Consider the following 19490-nt stretch of genomic DNA (forward strand, 5'->3'; position numbering starts at 1 on the left):
AGGTTATTGGATGACTCGACTTGATATGTGAAGGTCCTGTCCCCCTCATACTTTTGTGCTGACTTTAGTACCACAAGCCTGTGTTATTATAGTGTTATTATAGTGTTATTTTAATGGTGGATTTTATTCCTCCTTCATTCTTTTTGTATTTATTAATAGGAAGCATTTAGTAAAGAATTCAATTAGTCATTCAATCATGTATCTATACAAGCATGGATATATAGATACTTAATAAAATTATCTGACTTTAAACATGGTACTATCGGGCTGGGGAGATAGCTCAGTGGTTAAGTACACTTGCTGTGAAGGTAAGAGGACCTAAGCTGAAATTCCCAAACCTAGGTAAAAAGTCAGACACTGCCATGCATTCCTGAAACCCTGGAATATCGGGGGCTCTCTGGCCAGCCCAGCTGGAAATAAAACATTTATGTAGTTGTTTAATAGGTTACTATTTGTTTTATGTGTGCACATTTTTGGGTGTGTGTGTGTGTGTGTGTGTGTGTGTGTGTGTGTGTGTGTATGTGCACCATGCTCATGCCTGCTGCTCTCAGATCCTGAAGAAGGTGTCGGATCTCTGGGAACTGAAGTCAAGGGCTCCATGAGTCATTATGTGGGTGCAGGAAACAAACCTGAGCCTTCTATAAGAGCAGCAAATGTTCTTAGCTACAAGGCCATCTCTCTAGCCTTCTTAATAGCTTAAGAAAAAACAGTATGAGTTAATGATGACCATTATGGTTACAGTCTTAGGTTCGCAAGGGATGCTGTGCAAAATGTTGGTTTTTAACTCTTTTTAAAGATTGGTTTATTTTGATTATTTTTTTGAGACAGGCTTTCTCTGTGCAATAGTTCTAGCTCTCCTGAAACTTGCTTTATAAACCAGGCTGGCCTCAAACTCACAGAGATCCTCCTGCCTCTGCCTCCCAAGTGTTGGGATTAAAGATGTGCTAGCACCACTACCCCAGCTTGATTTATTTTGAACACAGTGTACTGCCTGCATATATGCCTGTGGTCCAGAAGAGGTCACCAGATCTCATTATAGATGGTTGTGAGCAACCGTGTGGTTGCTGGGAATTGAACTCAGGACCTCTAGGAGAGCAGCCTGTGCTCTTAACCTCTGAGCCCTCTCTCCAGCACAAAATGTCAGTTTTTAAAAGTTCTTGGTGCATGTGGAGACCAGAATAGTGCATTAGATCCCCTGGAACTGGAGTTATAAATGCTTATGTGTTGCCCTGTGGGTTCTGGGAACCAAACTTGGGTCCTCTGTGAGAACAGCAAGCACCCTTAACCACTGAGTTATGTCTCAAGCCACCACAAGATATTATTTAAACATCACATCTTATATTGTGACTTTAAATGTGCTCACCTGTATATAGCCATCTTATAGAAGAATTTGCTTGAAATTTGAAGGTTTATTTTATTTTATTTTATTAGTTCTAGTTAGGGAACAAGCTTATTTCAAGTCCCTTCTCCCTCTCCCTCCCCTCACCCCCAAACTTCCTCCCCCACCCCTCCCCCACCTCCCTCCTCCCCCACCCCCAGCCTACCCCCCACCCCATCCACCCACCACTCCCCAGGCAGGGTAGGGCCCTCAACGGGGGCTCTGCAAAGTCCACCAAGTCTTCCTATGCTGGTCCTGGGCCCTTCCCCATGTGTCCAGGGCCAGAGTGTAACCCTTCACGTGGGATGGCCTCTCAAAGTCCCTTCTTGCACCAGGAAAGAATACTAATCCACCATCAGAGGCTCCCTGGAGTGCAGAGGCCTCCTTATTGACATCCATGTTCAGGGGTCTGGATCAGTCTTGTACTGGCCTCCCTGACAGCATCTGGGGTCGATGTGCTCTCCCTTGTTCAGGTCAACTGTTCCTGTGGGTTTCTCCAACCTGGTACAGACCCCTTCGTTCTTCATTCCTCCCTCTCTTCAACTAAATTCCCGATTGCGGCTCAGTGTATATCTGTGGATGTCTGTCTCTGCTTCCTTCAGCCACTGGGTGAGGGCTCTAGGATGGCATAAAGAGAAGTCATCAATCTCATTTTAGGGGAAGAGCTTTTGGGTTATCCTCTCCACCATTGCCTGGATTGTCAGCTTGTGTCATCCTTGTAGGTCTCTGGAGATCTCCCTGGTTCCAGATCTCTTCTTGGACCTATAGTGGCTCCCTCTGATATGGTATCTCTCATCCTGCTCTCTTTCCTCTCTTCTTCCCCAACTCAATGTTTCTGCCCCTCCATTTCCTCTCCTCTACTCTTTTCTTGCTCTTATTGTAGCAGCTCCTTTCCCCCCCCCTACATTCATGCCCCCAATTAGTTCGGGAGTTCATGCCACTTCCATTCCTGGGGACCATTTATCCCTTAGAGTCCTTCATGTTTCCTAGTTTCTTTGGTGAAGAGCATTATAGACTGGTAATCCTTTGCTCTATGTCTAAAATTCATATATCAGTGAGTACATACCATGTTTGTCTTTTTGTGACTGGGTTACCTCACTCAGGATGGTTTCCTCTAGTTCCATCCATTTGCCTGCGAATTTCAAGATTCCATTGCTTTTTTCTGCTGAGTAGTACTCCATTGTATAGATGTACCACATTTTCTCAATCCATTCTTCAGTTGAGGGGCATCTAGGTTGCTTCCAGGTTCTGGCTATTACAAACAATGCTGCTATGAACATGGTTGAACATATGTCCTTGTTGTATGTACATGCCCTATTTGGGTATATACCCAAGAGAGGAATGGCTGGATCTTGAAGGTAGACTGATTCCCATTTTTCTGAGCAACTGCCATACTGATTTCCAGAGTGGTCTTACAAGTTCGCACTCCCACCAGCAATGGAGGAGTGTTCCTTTTTCTCCACATCCTCTCCAGCATAGATTGTCATTGGTATTTTTTATTTTAGCCATTCTGACAGGTGTGAGGTGGTATCTCAGAGTTGTTTTGAGTTGCATTTCTCTGATGGCCAATGATTTTGAGCACTTTCTTAAGTGTCTTTCAGCCATTTCAGATTCCTCTGTTGAGAATTCCCTATTTAGTTCTGCACCCACTTTTTAATTTCATTGTTTGGTGTTTTGGTGGCTAGCTTCTTGAGCTCCTTATATATTTTGGAAATCAGTCCTCTGTCAGATATGGGGCTGGTGAAGATCTTTTCCCCTTCTGTGGGTGGTCGTTTTGTCTTACTGACTGTGTCCTTTACCTTACAGAAGCTTCTCAGTTTCAGGAGGTCCCATTTATTGATTGCAGACCTCAGTGTCTGTGCTTCTGGCGTGATGTTCAGGAAGTGGTCTCCTGTGCCAATTTGTTCAAGGGTAATTCCCACTTTCTCTTCTAGAAGATTCAGTGGGGCTGGATTTATGCTGAGATCTTTGATCCATTTGCACTTAAGTTATGTGCATGGTGACAGTTATGGATCTATCTGAAATTTTCTGCATGTCTGAATCCAATTGTACCAGCACCATTTGTTGAAGATGCCATCTTTTTTCCATTGTATAGATTTAGCACCTTTGTCAAAAATAAGGTATCCATAGGTGTGTGGGTCAATATCAGGGTTTTCAATTCGATTCCATTGGTCTATCAGTCTATTTTTGTGTCAATACCAAGCTGTTTTCAGAACTATGGCTCTATAGTAGAGCTTGAAGTCGGGCATGGTGATGCCTCCAGAAGATCCTTTATTGTAAAGAGTTGTTTTGGCTATCCTGAGCTTTTTATTTTTCCATATAAAGTTGAGTATTATTCTTTCAATATCTGTGAGAAACTGTGTTGGGATTTTGATGGGGATTGCATTGAATCTGTAGATTGCTTTTGGCAGGATTGCCATTTTTACAATGTTAATTCTACCTATCCAAGAGCATGGGAGATCTTTCCATTTTCTGGTATCTTCTTTAATCTCTTTCTTTAAAGTCTCAAAGTTCTTATTGTACAGATCTTTCACTTTTTTGGTTAGTGTTACCCCAAGATATTTTATGTTGCTTGTGGATATTGTGAAAGGTGATGTTTCCCTGATTTCTTTCTCATTGGATTTATCATCTGTATATAGTAGGGCTACTGATTTTTTTGAGTTAATTTTGTATCCTGCTACCTTGCTGAAGGTGTTTATCAGCCGTAGGAGTTCCCTGGTAGAGTTTTTCGGGTCATTAATGTAGACTATCATGTCGTCTGCAAATAGTGAAAGTTTTACTTCATCCTTTCCAATTTGTATCCCTTTGATCCCCTTTTCTTGTCTTATTGCTATAGCCAGAACTTCAAGTACAATATTGAAGAGATATGGAGAGAGTGGACAGCCTTGTCTTGTTCCTGATTTTAGAGGAAACGCTTTGAGTTTCTCTCCATTTACTTTGATGTTGGCTATTGGTTTGGTGTATATTGCGTTTATCATGTTTAGATATGTTCCTGTTATTCCTGTTCTCTCCAAGATCTTTATCATGAAGGGATGTTGGATTTTGTCAAAGGCTTTTTCAGCATCTAGTGAGATGATCATGTGGTTTTTCTTTTTCAGTTTGTTTATATAGTGGATTACATTGATGGATTTTCATATGTTGAACCATCCTTGCATCCCTGGGATGAAGCCTACTTGATCATGGTGGATGATTTTTCTGATATGTTCTTGGATTCAGTTGGCCAATATTTTATTGAGTATTTTAGCATCGATGTTCATGAGGGATATCGGTCTGTAGTTCTCTTTCTTAGTCATATCTTTGTGTGGCTTGGGTATCAAAGTGATTGTAGCCTCGTAGAAAGAGTTTGGCAATATCCCATCTGCTTCTATTGTGCGGAACAGTTTGAGGAGTACTGGAATTAGCTCTTGTTTGAATTTCTGGTAGAATTCTGCAGTGAAGCCATCTGGCCCTGGGCTTTTTTTGGTTGGGAGGCTTTTGATTACTGCTTCTATCTCATTAGGGGTTATAGGTCGATTTAAACTGTTTATCTGATCTTGATTTAATTTTGGTAAGTGATATTTATCCAGAAAGCTGTCCATTTCCTTTAGATTTTCCAATTTTGTGGAATACAGGTTTTCAAAGTATGACCTAAAGATTTCTGGATTTCCTCAGTGTCCGTTGTTATATCCCCCTTTTTGTTTCTGATTTTGTTAATTAGCATGCTCTCTCTCTCTGCCTTTTGGTTAGTTTGGCTAGAGGTTTGTCTATCTTATGATCTTCTCAAAGAACCAACTCTTTGTTTCATTGATTCTTTGTACTGTTTTCCTAGTTTCTACTTTGTTGATTTCGGCTCTCAGGTTGATTATTTCCTGGCGTCTACTCCTCCTTGGTGTGTTTGCTTCTTTTTGCTCTAAAGCTTTCAGTTGTTCTGTCAGTTCTCTAATGTGACTTTCCTCCAGTTTCTTCATGTGAGCATTTAGTGCTATGAACTTCCCTCTTAGCACTGATTTCAGGGTGTCCCATAAGTTTGGGTATGTTGTGTCTGCATTCTCATTAAATTCTACGAAGTCTTTAATTTCTTTTTTTATTTCTTCCTCAACCCAGGAATGGTGCAATTGGGTGTTATTCATTTTCCAAGCAAATGTAGGTTTTCTGCAATTCGTATTGCTGTTGAATTCTAGCTTTAATGCATGGTGGTCTGATAAGATTCAGGGGGTTATTTCAATACTTTTGTAACTGTGGAGGTTTGCTTTGCTGCCAACTATGTGGTCAATTTTTGAGACGGTTCCATGTGGCGCTGAGAAGAAGGTATATTCTTTTGTGTTTGGATGGAATGTTCTATAGATATCTGTTAAACCCAGTTGTGTCATAACTTCTGTCAGATCCTTTGTTTCTTTGTTAAGTTTCTGTCTAGTGGTTCTGTCCAATGGTGTAAGGGGGGTGTTGAAGTCTCCTACTATAAGTGTGTGTGGTTTTATGTGTGGTTTGAGCTTTAGTAATGTTTCTTTTACAAATGTGGGTGCTTTCGTATTAGGGGCATAGATGTTCAGGATTGAGACTTCATCTTGATGGACTTTTCCTGTGATGAGTATGAAATGCCCTTCTTCATCTCTTTTGATTGCTTTCAGTTTAAAGTCTAATTTGTTAGATATTAGGATTGCTACCCCAGCTTGTTTCTTGAGCCCATTTGATTGGAAAATTTTTTCCCATCCTTTTACTCTGAAGTATCGCCTGTCTTTGAAGTTGAGGTGTGTTTCTTGTAAACAGCAGAAGGATGGATTCTGTCTTCGTATCCATTCTGTTAGCCTATATCTTTTTATGGGCAAGTTAAGACCATTGACATTTAGGGATATTAATGTCCATTGTTCATTGGTTCTTCTTTGTTTTGGATTTATTGTTGGTGGTACCATTGCATGTGGATTTTGCCCTCCTGTTTCTTTTTGTGTTTGATAAAATTAGATTATCTATTGCCAGTGTTTTTGTGAGTGTAGTTATGTTCGTTGGGTTGGAGTTTTCCTTCCAGAGCCTTCTGTAGTGCTGGATTTGTGGATATGTATTGTTTATGGCTCAGCCGTTAAAGGCTAGGCTCACAACCAGAAATTTGAAGTTTTTATTTAAAAAATTAAAAGACAGATGTAGTTGGACACTCATCTGAACCATTTCCTGAACAAGTTGTCTGTTACCACCAGGTGGTGCTATAGATCTAAAAATTATAAACTGTGGCTGAGGGAATCAGAAAGAAGCAAAGGGAAACAGAAATGTGTGGAACAGACATGTGTGTAATCTCAGAAATGTTCTTATCCACAGTCCTGATTTTTTTTTGCTTTTATATCCCAACCAAAGTTTCCCCTCCCTCCTCTCCACGAAGACCCCAACCTCTAGCTCCCCTTCCCCCAGTCCTCTTCTCTTTTTCTCTTCAGATACAGGCAGGCCTCCTATGAATATCAGCCAGCCATGGTGTATCAAGTTGCAGTGACACTAGGCACCTCCTCTTCTATTAAGGCTGAATGGAGGAATCCCGTAGGAAGAAAACATCCCAAAAGCAGGCAACAGAGTTAGAGACTGCTCCGACTCCTACTGTTAGGAGTCTCACAAGAAGAAGACCAAGTTACACATATTCTTAGGTAGGTCCCATGCAGACTTCCTGATTGTGGGTTCAGTCTCTGTGAGCCCCAGTGAACCCAGGTTAGTTCATTCTGTGGGTTTTCTTGTGATGTCCTCCCATTGGCTCCTACAATTTTTCCTCTACCTCTTCAGCAGGATTCTCCAAGCTCTGCCAATTCTCTGTGGCTGTGGGTCTCTGCATCTGTTTCAATCAGTTGCTGGGTGAAACCTCTCAGATGGCGGTTGACCTAGGCACCAGTCTATGAGTATAGCAGAATGTCATTAGGAATCATTTAATTTTTTTCTTTTTTGCCAGTCATGCTTGGCCCTATCCTAGGTCTCTGGGGTATCCTGCCTCTGAGTCCTAGCCCTCAGGGGTGAGCTCCCTCTCAGGGTATGGGCCTCCAGCTGGGCCAGGCATTTGTTGGTCACTCCCACAATTTCTGTGCCATCTTTACTCTAGCACATCTTGTAGGTGGGACAAATTGTAGGTCGAAGGGTTTGTGGCTGTGTTGGTATCCCAGTCCCTCCACTGGGAAGCCTTGCCTCATCACAGGAGATGGCCAGTTCAGGCTCCATATCCCCCATTGCTGGAGTCTTAGCTAGGGTCACCCTCATAGATTCCTGGGGGTTTCCATTGCTCTAAGTTTCTCACAGTCACAGTTTTTCAAGGGCTCAGGAATGTCAGTTCTAAAGGACTTGACAAAGTTATAGGTAGCCATAACCCATAAGAGTCTGGGACACCTACCTTTTGTGAGTCTGCAGGGAGGGAGGTTCTATGGGCAGGAGGCTGAAGTAGTGTTCCACAGGAAGAACAAGCTTCCAGCATTTGCTGGGACTGACGTTTTTTCCTCAGCTGTTGGAGACAAGCCTGTAACAGATAGCAGTTCTGCTGAGGAACAGCTCCCGAGCAGAGATTGGTGAGAAACCAGCCCTAGAAACTTCCTCTGGAAACAACAGTTCAATATTTGTAGAGAGAGACAAAAGAGGCCAAAATTAGAGTCTGGTCCAGCAAACTGTGATGTCTCAATCACACATTCAGAACCAAGCTCCTCACGACCCACAGAGGCTCTCCCCAAATGGCTAGTCTCAAGGACAACTAATTGTTACTATAAAATTTACCACTTGGGCTTGAAAGATGGCTCATGGACCAACTTGGGACCCACATGGTGGATGGATAGTACTGACTCTAGATAGTTGTCCTTTGACTTATACATGCAGTATACACACACATACAAACATACTCATAGACACACTCACACACAGACACATACATATACACTTGCAACACACAAACACACACACACATAGACAAATACATACAGACACAGACAAGTCACACAAAGGTGCACACACATACATAGACATACACATATAGACATACACATAGTCGTACATACACTCAGTAAATGTAATTAAAAACTTAACACTTCAGAAATGTACAGCACACAAATGAGGCATGAGATATAATCAAGATCTTCCCCAACTGTTATAAAGGAGTTACCATGTTACCATCTGCTATCTATCTATCTATCTATCTATCTATCTATCTATCTATCTATCTTTCTATCCTCTATTTGTCTGTCTGTCCATCTATCACCTCAATCTAAGAATTAGCCCAATGTCTCTCTTGCAGCATATATTCTTTAAATCATTTTATAGCTGTTCTGGACTGTTAAGTAGTTTTATTCCCTGCTGGGGTGGGAGGGGCTTTGGCTTCAGCATGACAGTATTTGTTAGTTAAATATTCAAGGCAACATTATGAGACATACTAAAATTTTTTAAAAAGTGACAATACTCAGGAGTAAATTCAGTGAGAGAAGTGTAAAACATGTACTCTGAAAACCATATAAGATCATGGAAAGATGTTAAATGTTGACATAAAAGAACTAGCCTATCATGTTCATGGATAGGTGGCTCCATCTACCTAAGGTGGCAATACAATAGATCCAACACAGCCCTTACCAAAGTCTCAGGGGGCAGAAATGGACAAGCTGATCCCAAAATGCTGAGCAAAGTCAAAGCTCCAGGACAACCCAATAGTCTTGAAAAGAAATAACGTAGGAAGTCTCACATTACCTCTATGTCAAGGCTTGCCATAAAGCTGCAGTCGTCAAGATGGTATGGAATTATGAAATTCTGCACACAGGAATCAATACAACAACACAGAGCTCACACTAGTCAACTAAGAGTCACCAAAAGTACAAAAGCATCTCAAAGAGTGAGTCTTCCTCAGGCACAGATGCTGCCAACATTGAACATCCATATGCAGATAAAATGGACTTTAACACTCTGAGTCAGAAAGGGGTGACTCTTCCCCTTGCTCATCAGAAGGGTCATAGTAAACACTGTTTGTTTGTGTTTGCTTTTCAGGACAGGGTTTCTGTAGACCAGGCAGGCCTTGAACTCACAGACATCCACCTGCCTCTGCCTCCACCACCACCCAGCCAGTAAACACTCTTGTAACAAGACAAGTTAATGAAAGACAGAGATGAGGGGGAGAAAATTTATTTTACTACAGTTTTATCTGGCACAGGACCTTTCAGGATTGAAGACCCAGAGTCCAGTGACAACTGCCTTCTTATGTTAGGTTCTGTGAAAGACAGATGGCCATGTAGGAATGTGGTTAGATACAGAAAAGTAACTGGTGGGAACAGGCTTGGGGCAGGGATTGAGGGTATGTGGGAAGCCTGTTCCATTATCCTTAGGCACTCCTGAAACTGCTGTAGTGCTTGGGTACACAGTTAGATGAGTCGGGGAGGTCGGGGTAGCATTTCTAGGTTTTATGGCTGGCTTCGAGGGAAGTGGAATTCTTGTTTTTGTGACCCACCTTAGAATGAGGAATTTTGTTTTCTGTGACCATTTGGCTGAAAGAGGGTTGGGAGGGACCAGAGGCTCAGAAATATCTGGTATATTTGGACTTTGTGGGCACTCTGAAGACACAGATGGCAAAGGTGGCTTGCTAGTACCATTACAGCATACTTTTGTGTAATTAATAAGACCAATAACTCCCTTCTTCAAAATTGACTTGTCAAAGAAAATAAGACTAGTGAATCTGGAGATGCATTGAAAGAATGGCAGGAGGTTTGAACAGTGAAACAATTAATCTTCCTTCCAAATCATTCTTTCTTGGTCATCAATTCTGTCTTAACTTCCAATGATAAGCTTCATTCACTAGAGCTAAAAGGACACTCAATAAATCATTTTTCACAAGAAGAAGGTGAAGTAAGTTTTAATGGAACTTGCTTCTAATCCCAATATTCAGGAGGCCAAGGCGGGAGGATGGCTGCAAGGTCTTAACCTTAAGAAAGGAAAGAATCTAAGCAGCTCACTCCCAGACATCAGGGCTTGTTCTTTTGACCATAGCCAGATTTCCTGCTCCTCACATCTTCCCTTTCCATACCCCTCCCTCCCTCCCTCCCTCCCCCATTCCCTTCTTCTTTTTTTCCCCTCCTTCTCTCCATTTTTCTTTGACACAAAGTCTTGCTATGTATTCACTATGTATTCCAAACTGGCCTTGATCCTGCAGCAATCCTCTGCCTCAGCCTCCTGAGTATGGAGATTATGGTCATGCACTGGCATGCCTGGATTCTTCCTTTTCTTTAGGTCTAAAACAGCACACTCATTCACCTCCTCAGCATTTCTTGATGCTGGAGTAATGCCTCAGTGGTTAAGACAGCTGGTTCCACAATCCTATATACCTTAGTTTGGATTCCAGCAAGTTAGACATGCTTTTGTAGGATGCTGTGGCCCCAGCACTGAGGATAGTAGAAACAAGAGGATCAATGATGCTCAATGACTGTCAGCCTAGCTGAAAAACATGAGCTCCGGGTTCAGGAAGAGACCCTGCCTCAAAGAAGAAGGTAGAGAGTAATGGAGGACACCTGATCTCCCACCTTAACCCCCCCTCCATATGTAGCCACACACAGGCATAGGCACACACACTTGTGTATATAGCACCCACATGTCAACCACACTCACACATACACACGCACAAAATAGTAACTTTTAAAAATACTTTATTCTATACATGTGGCAAAAAGCTCTAAATAACAAAAATAACTGTCCTGCTGTGTCACCTACCCACCCTCCATCACAGGCTCAGCCTGCTTTCTGCAGGTAAACTGTAAACACTCAGGCTGATGCTCTTCTCAAACTGTTAGAACTTGCCTTCTTACTCCAGCACTTGGGGAAAAAAATGTCCATCAAAGACTTCCTTGCTGATAAACCCAGAGGCAGCTCTCTTATTTTTCTGCTGCCCCCTAACCCAGCATGCTACACTTTTCATCCATCTAGTTCAGACATGCAGGCTCAGAATGAGCTCAGATGGCAGACAGCCTGACCCAGACTGGTTTAGCCACTTCTTAGTTCAGCAACCTTGGCCCTTTGCTTACTCTACAAGAGCCTCAGCTTCCCCATTGGTTCCATGGGGTTGTGGTTCTGTTTACATCATGAGCCTGGATATTATGATACTGAGCACAGTGTGTGGCATTTAGGAAGTACTAAAGGAATATGAGTTTTATTTGTTTCTTGAGATGAGGTCTCCCTCCCCAAATGGCTCAGCTTCACCTTGAACTTGTTCCTCTTGCATCTGCCTCCCAAGTACTGGATCACAGGGCTGATTCACCATTCCTGACTTCGAAAACTGGACATTTTCATTTTTATTTATTTTAAAGATAGTTTAAAACAATATAATGTGATGACTCGGATCAGTTCCTCTCCCACTCAGTGACTCCTGCTGCTGCTGTTCCAGTCAGAACTCTGCATAAATTCCCAAAGAATTGAGAAAAAATTGTCCTCAATCCCTCAGCATTTGGTGGAGTAGATTTTCAAACATCTTTATCCAGCTCCAGAGAAGCTTCTGCTGCTGTTTCTAACCCAGGTTCAGACCCTGCTTCTGAGCTCGGGATACAGATTCTCAGTTAACCACTCAATATCACAAATGATGGAGTTCAAAACTACTCACCAACTGAGAGTGGTTGGGCACATGTAATCCTAGCATTTGAGAGGATGAGGAAGGAGGATCTCAATTTCAAGACTAGCCAAGGTTTTTTGATGAGACAAGAACAAAACTAAAACAAAACAAAACAAAACCAAAAAACAAAACAAAACAAAACCCCAAGGATTAAGGATACAGCTCATGGGCTGGGTGTTGGTTGCACACACCTTTAATCCCAGCACTTGGGAGGTAGAGGCAGGCAGATCTCTGTGAGTTCAAGGCCAGCCTGGTCTCCAGAGTGAGTGCCAGGATAGGCTCCAAAGCTACATAGAGAAATCCTGTCTCGAAAAACCAAAAAAAAAAAAAAAAAAAAAAAAAAAAAAAATACAGCTCATGGATGGAGTATTTAGTCCTCCAAAGCCCTGGGCTCAATGTGCAGCACTATTAAAAATATAAAACAAAAATAGGAGGGGTGTGTCACCATGTGCTCCTAAGTCACAAATAGTCATACTTGTCAATACATTTTGCTTGATGTCTGTTCCCTTAGCTGGTCCCCACAGAGTTTCATAAGTGGGAAATCTGGGAACATCTTTCATTCTCCTTCTTTCCCATCTGTCAATCCCTGGATCCAACCAAATCCCAACCTTTCTATTTCCTACACCTCTCTGTAGCCCTGCCTTCAATGGCATCCTCCTTCCATGATCGGAGTCCAGTCACCCATCATCTTTCCCTTCAGTCCCACTGCCTTTATAGGGCTTCCCCTACCACCGCATCCCTTCATCCTGAAGCATGGGGGTTATGTTTAAAGAGCTTCCCCCACCACTGCACCCCTTCACCATATAATGTGGGGCCTGTTTAAAGGCCCCCCACCCCTTCACCCTGCAGTGTAGGAACTGTGTTTAAAAGGCTTCCCTCACCACTGCACCTCTCCACCCTGCAGCATGGGGACTGTGATGCTTGACAAGCACAGATGGTTAAGAGCTCAGTTCTCAAACTGAGCCTCTAACCCTTGGCCTTGAATGGAACTCATTCCTTTCTTCTTCCCATCCTCCTCTTGGACATAGGACTTTCTCTCCTATCTCTCCTACCACTGTGTTTTGGAGCAAATCACTTGTTTAATTTTACAGGTTAACTTCTGGCAGTTTGCCTTGGAGTGACTCTTGCTTAGACCTGACCTCCTATACATCCCAAGGAATAATTTGAATGTCTAAGTTCTGTATGTACATCGTAAACTCGTTCTGTAAGATATTCTTTGGGAATAAGAAAGTCTGCCTGCTTCTGCCACTTCTTTTTAAATGGCCTTTCATTTTGAGTTTTCCAAGATATGGGTTTGGGTAAAAACAACAGCACAATGACAAAACCAAAAACCTTATTTTGTCTGTCTGTCTTATACAAACTTTGTATGATAAAACAATCAATATATATGGTTCTATGTATGTTGAAGTTTTTCAGGAAGCAGACTGGGAAGGTCCTATCAAATTTGGCATAATTGTAGGTAGACATTTAAAAAGTATCTGAAGCTGCCTCTTAGAACAGTGGATGTATATGAAAGAACGCAGAGTCATCAACAGAAAGCCTTTTTTTGTGATGGACATCCTGCTTCTACTAAATGGACTGACTGAATGGCTGCTTTAGTCCATGTAGAAAAATAATCTAAGATTGGAGTTTTGTGTAGCTTTATGGGCTCCCAGTCGGTCTAAATGAGGGTGAATGGAGGGCTCCTATTGTAAAAATAGATGATGATGATAGGTAGGTAGATAGATAGATAGATAGATAGATAGATAGATAGATAGGTAGAATAAAAAAGGAGCAATAGAAAGAAAAGGCAAGCAAGATTGTTCAATTCCCAAACTCACAAACAACTTCCTACAAATTCCTCCTTAATTTATAGGATTAATGAACTTGTATCAAATTTAAAGTTGGTAGTGTCTCTCCCAAAGAATTGAGTATAATACTAAACAGCTCAAAAGGAAGCAAAAAAATGAGGTATTTTCATATTACTATCAGTTTAAAATTGATTAACAATTCGGTCTTAGAATTTAATGGGATCTTGTGCCTGCTGCACTGTTTACTACACTGGAGTCTTGGGGACAATGACTCATCTATCCTGTGACTCAATTTCTCATTGGTAAAACTGAAATACCATCGGGCTAGAGAGACGGCTCAGCAGTTAAGAGCACTGAGTGCTCTTCCAGAGGTCCTGAGTTCAATTCCTAGTAACCACATGGTAGCTCACAACCATCTCATCTCTTCTGCCATAAAGGCATACATGCAGATAAAGCACTCATACATAAATAAAACAAGAACAACATCAACAAAAAAAATCCTTGAAATACCATTAGTCTTTAGTTCACAGAATATTTAGGAGGGCCAAGTGGGAAAGTCCAATGTGTGAGGCTGGGTAGTAGTGGCAACTTCCTTTAATTCCAGCACTTGGGAGGCAGGGGCAGGCTGATCTCTGAGTTGGAAGCCAGCCTGGTCTCCAGAGTGAGTTCCAGGACAGCCAAGGCTACACAGAGAAACTCTGTCTCATAAATAAATAAATAAAAATAAGAAAGGAAGGAAGGGAAGGAGGGAGGGAAGAGGATAGAAAGACTGGGGCTCACAGTATTAGAGGTTCTAGCTGACGATCAGGAAAAACCATTGTTCTTAAGTTTCTCATGGGGAAACATACAGCATACCAACCAGCATGGCCAGAAAGCAAAGAAAGGAAGGGGCTGGGGGCCATGATCCATTTAAAGAACATAGCCCCTGTGGAGTCTGGAGAGATGGCTCAGTAGTTAAGAGAATATACTGTTCTTCCAGTGGAGCAGAATACGTTGGTTCTCAGTGCACACATCACATATATGTATACATGTTTGTGTATGTGTGTTGTGTGTGCAACATTGCATTGTGTGTGTGTATGCATGTGCATGTATGTGCGCTTATCCTCCAAAGCAAGAAGCACCTGAACCACTGGAGCTGCAGTGTCAAACAGTATTGCGCCCCGTGATGTGTGCACTGAGAATCTAGCTAAGATCTGTTTTCTGTGTCTCACCCTCCAGTTTAAAGTCTCTACGTGTAGGATTTTCTCCAGCTGGAATTTCTGATTGTTCTTCTTCTGTTTTATTCTTCCTGAAAGAGTTTTATTGGGAGAGTGCTGACTTTCTGCTGAGCAGTTTATAAAGGATATCAACCTTCCAATGTTTTATGTTCATTTTCCAGCAAAGTTTTGGCTTAACACAGCAAGCAAGATTGTGTTCCACTTCTGTTTCCAGTCTGTGCTGAGCTATCAATTTGACTTCCATTCAGACTGGATTGGAAATGGCCTTTCATCCTGCTTCACCCATGGTTAACAAAACCCTCTTTTGTGAGACATCCATCATCTGCCTTTACCTTCCAAGCTTGGTCATCTGCCAGCAACTTCAGCTGCACAGCACGGCAGCTCAGAACCTGTATTCCATTTTCTTTGTGAGAGTACTTGCTATGTTTTGGAAATTTCTGACAATGCTAATTTGGCTCACTGCACTCATTTCAATCTTCTGCTTGTTATAAATATTCAAGTCTGTCTTTAAACACACACCCACACATGTGCATGCTGCATGAGCACAAGCACACGAACACACACACACACACAAACACACACAAGCATGTTCACACACACAGGGCTGTGGATAAAGCATGGTGATAGAACATTGCCCAGCACATATAAGGCTTGGGTTCAGTTAGTCAGCAGCAGCGGCAGCAGCAGCAGCAGCAGCAAATAATCATTTTGTTTTGTTTTTGAGGCAGGGTCTCCAAAAGCCTCAAATTCTGCATATAGCTGAAGATGATCTTGAACTTCTGGTCCTCCTACCTCCACCTCCTGAGTGCTAAGACCCACATTGTGGAAGATAAGAATTGACTCTCAAGTTGTTCTCTGACCTCCATATGTTGCGATGAGCACGGGGAACTTGTAGTTTTATGAGATATTTTTAATTTTTTGATTTGACTATATACTTGAAAGTGGGATTGTGGGATGTTTTCTTTTTAAAAAAATGTAGGTATAGTTGTTCATGACTTTAATCCCAGCACTCAGGAGGCAGAGGCAGGAAGATCTCTGTGAGTTTGAAGCCAGCCAGGGCTGCAGAGTAAGATCCGGTCTCAACAAATAAATAATAGATATTTATTTATTCTTTGAAAATTGCACGTATTTATACCATGGATTTTTTTAACATATCCATCGACTACTTCCTCCAACTCCTTTTACTGCTCCCTACCCATCTGCCTCCCAACTTCATGTTTGCTTTTTTATTAATAGTAATCTCCTGACCCCATTTACTGTTGTCCATGTGTATGTTGTGGGGCACTGTCCACTGAGGCATTGGACACCTACCAGATGCTATCTCCAAATAAGAGAGACTTGCCGTCAACAGACTCCAAATACCAAGAGCCCCTCTGCTAATGATGAGACCTTGGGGACTCTCCTCTGCCCATACTGGATTCCAAACTGACATAATCTTATGTACATATTGAGCAGGTAACCACAGCTGCTGTGGTAACATGTGTCCATAGACATGTTATGTCCAGAGGACAGCATTTCACAGCTGTCCTCCCATCTTCTAGTTTCCTACATTCTTTACTCAGCCTCTACAGTGATGTTCTCCTAGCCTTGGACTGGGACAGGGGGGGGGGGTGGGGAAGGGGGGGTTGATACAGATGACCTGTCCTAAGTTGATCACTGCACATTGCTCACACTTGGCAACTGGAGCTTTCCTTCTAAGAGGTTTTGCTTTGTGTGCTATTGCATCATGCTTGACAGCCAGGTATTCTACCACTGAGTTACATGCTCAGCTCTCTTCTAGGAATTTAGCAATTCAGGTTTCTCGGTTAAGTATTTCATATGCTTGAGTAAATCTTTGTATATGGTACAAAACAAAGGCTCACTTCCATTCTTTTTCATATGGATATCTTGAGTCTTTTTAAAATTCCTTTTAAATTTCATGTATGTGTACATGTATCTTGGTCATTGTCTTAGTTAGGGCTTCTATTGTTGTGATGAAACACCAAGACCAAAGTAAATTTGGCTTATGCTCCACATTACTGCTCATCGTTGAAGGAAGTCAGGACATAGGACAGGAAACCTGGAGGCAGGAACTGAAGCAGAGGCCATGGAGGAGTGCTGCTTACTGGCTTGTTCCCCATGGCTTACTCAGTCTGCTTTCTTATAGAACTCAGGACCACCAACCCAGGGATGGCACCACCCACAGTGGGCAGGACCCTTCTTTGTCATCAATCACTAATTAAGAAAATGCCCGTCAGGCGTTGGTGGTGCACGCCTTTAATCCTAGCACTTGGGAGGCAGAGGCAAGCAGATCTCTGTGAGTTCGAGACCAGCCTGGTCTACAAGAGCTAGTTCCAGGACAGTCTCCAAAGCCACAGAGAAACCCTGCCTCAAAAAACAAAAAAAAGAAAGAAAGAAAGAAAGAAAGAAAGAAAGGAAAAGAAAGAAAAAGAAAGGAAGGAAGGAAGGAAGGAAGGAAGAAAGAAAGGAAGAAAGAAAAGAAGGAAAGGAAGAAAGAAAGAAAGAAAGAAAAAAAGAAAGAAAGAAAGAAAGAAAATGCCCTACAGGCTTGCCTACAGCCTGATCTCATGGAGGCATTTTTTTAATTTGAGGCTCACTCCTCCTAGATGACTTTAGCTTGTGTCAGGTTGACATAAAACTATCCAGCACCATTAGTCCCTTGTCAACTTTACATGTCACTGAAAAGCCACAGCCTTTCCTTTCTTGTTCATCCCCAAGATCACACATTAATATAAACACCACAATATAAAACAAGTCCTATAGTAAGAAGTTCTGTAGTCTTACAAATTCAAATACTTTAAAAGTTGTCTCTAAAAATATACAGTCTCTTTTAAAATCCAAAATCTCTTTAAAAACCCCAATGTTTTTAAATTTTGAATTCCCTCAACCAGGTATGGTGGTCCAGCATTTGGCAGGCCAGCAAGAACAGCCAATGCTACATAGTGAGACCCTGTCTTAGACAAAGAAAAAATTACAATCTCTCAACTGTGGGACCCTGTAAAATAAAAAATAAACTATTTTTTTGAACTTCAAGAGGGAAGAACCAGGGCACAGTCACAATCTGAACAAAGGAAAACCAAACTCTACAGTGTAAATAAATCAATGTCTGTGTCTCACTCTTGATCTTCTGGGCTCCGTCAAAGGGCTTGAGTTACTTCTCTGGTTCTGCCCTCTGCAGCACACACAGCTCGCCTCCTAAGCTTTGGCGGGTTCCACTTCACTGCTGCGGCTGTTCTTGGTGGTCATCCCATGGTACTTGCATCTCCAAAATGCTGGGGTCTCTGCTCCAACTGCTGCACTTTCACCAATAGCATCTCTTCGACTGTCTTCACGGTGCAAAGCCCCAACTTCTCTGTATGATCCCTTCAGTCCTGGCCCTTCAACTGCTACTGAGGCTGCACCTCACCAGTGGCCTCTCACAGTGCCAAGCTTCAGCTGTTCTCCATGACCCCTTTATGCCTTCAAAACCAGAACCCCCTGGGGAATTCTTACACGTGACCGAGTTCTGCTGCCAGCATGAGCTACAGCCTTGGCCACCACTGTAGAACAGCTGTGTGTGCTGATTCTGAGGAAACACTTTCCAGAATACTTCACCTCAGTGATGCTGGTCTCTTCTTCATCACAGTCCATTCTTCAGCCCATGCTGACCAAAACCGCAGATTCCTAGCTTAAAATATGCAATGGCCCTGATAGAGTCTTCAAAATTGCCTCCGAAACTTCTCAGACCAGGCCTCCATCTTCTGCTTGCCCTTGATATTCTTATCTTCTGTGTCAACTGTGTTCTATATCCTTTCTCCCTAAATTCCCCTCCTCACTGCAGGCATGTTTCCAGTTTCCTGACTTTACATGTACTCCAGGTAAACACACACACAAAAGATTGGAAACTAGCATCCACATATGGGAACATGTGGCCCTCATGTTTTTGTGCCTGAGTAACCTCATTCATATCTGTTGTTACTGTTGTTTTAAGACACCCCCATCTCCACTCTTAGTCCATCTTGTGGCCTTATCAAGATTAGTTGATCACAGGTAGAGTTTATTTCTGGGCTGTCGACTTTGTTCCATTGGTCTCTGTTTACATCAGTACCATTCTGTTCCGACTACAGTAGCTTTGTAATATCATATAATGGTTCCAACTTCATTTTTCTTCCTTCTCAAGATTGCTTTGGGGGCTGGAGAGATGGCTTAATGGTTAAGAGCACTGGCTGTTCTTCCAGAGGACCCAGGTTCAATTCCCATCACCCACATGGCAGTTCACAACTATCTGTAATTCCAAGATTGGACACCATTACACAGACATACATGCAGGCAAAACACCAATGCACATTTTTTAAAAAGATTGCTTTGGAAATTTAGATTCTTTTGTAGTTCACATAAATTTTAGAATTATTTTTCGATTTCTGGGAAAACTATTGTTGTAATTTTGATAGTGATTGCATTGAATTTTGTGGATAATGTGGGTAACATATAAACAAATTGATTCTTCTAATCCATTTGAAATTTCCATTGATTTGTACCTTCTTAAGTTTCTTTTGACAATGTCTTAC

Source organism: Cricetulus griseus, chromosome 2, assembly GCF_003668045.3.
Source record: "Cricetulus griseus strain 17A/GY chromosome 2, alternate assembly CriGri-PICRH-1.0, whole genome shotgun sequence".
In the NCBI taxonomy this organism is placed as follows: Eukaryota; Metazoa; Chordata; class Mammalia; order Rodentia; family Cricetidae; genus Cricetulus; species Cricetulus griseus.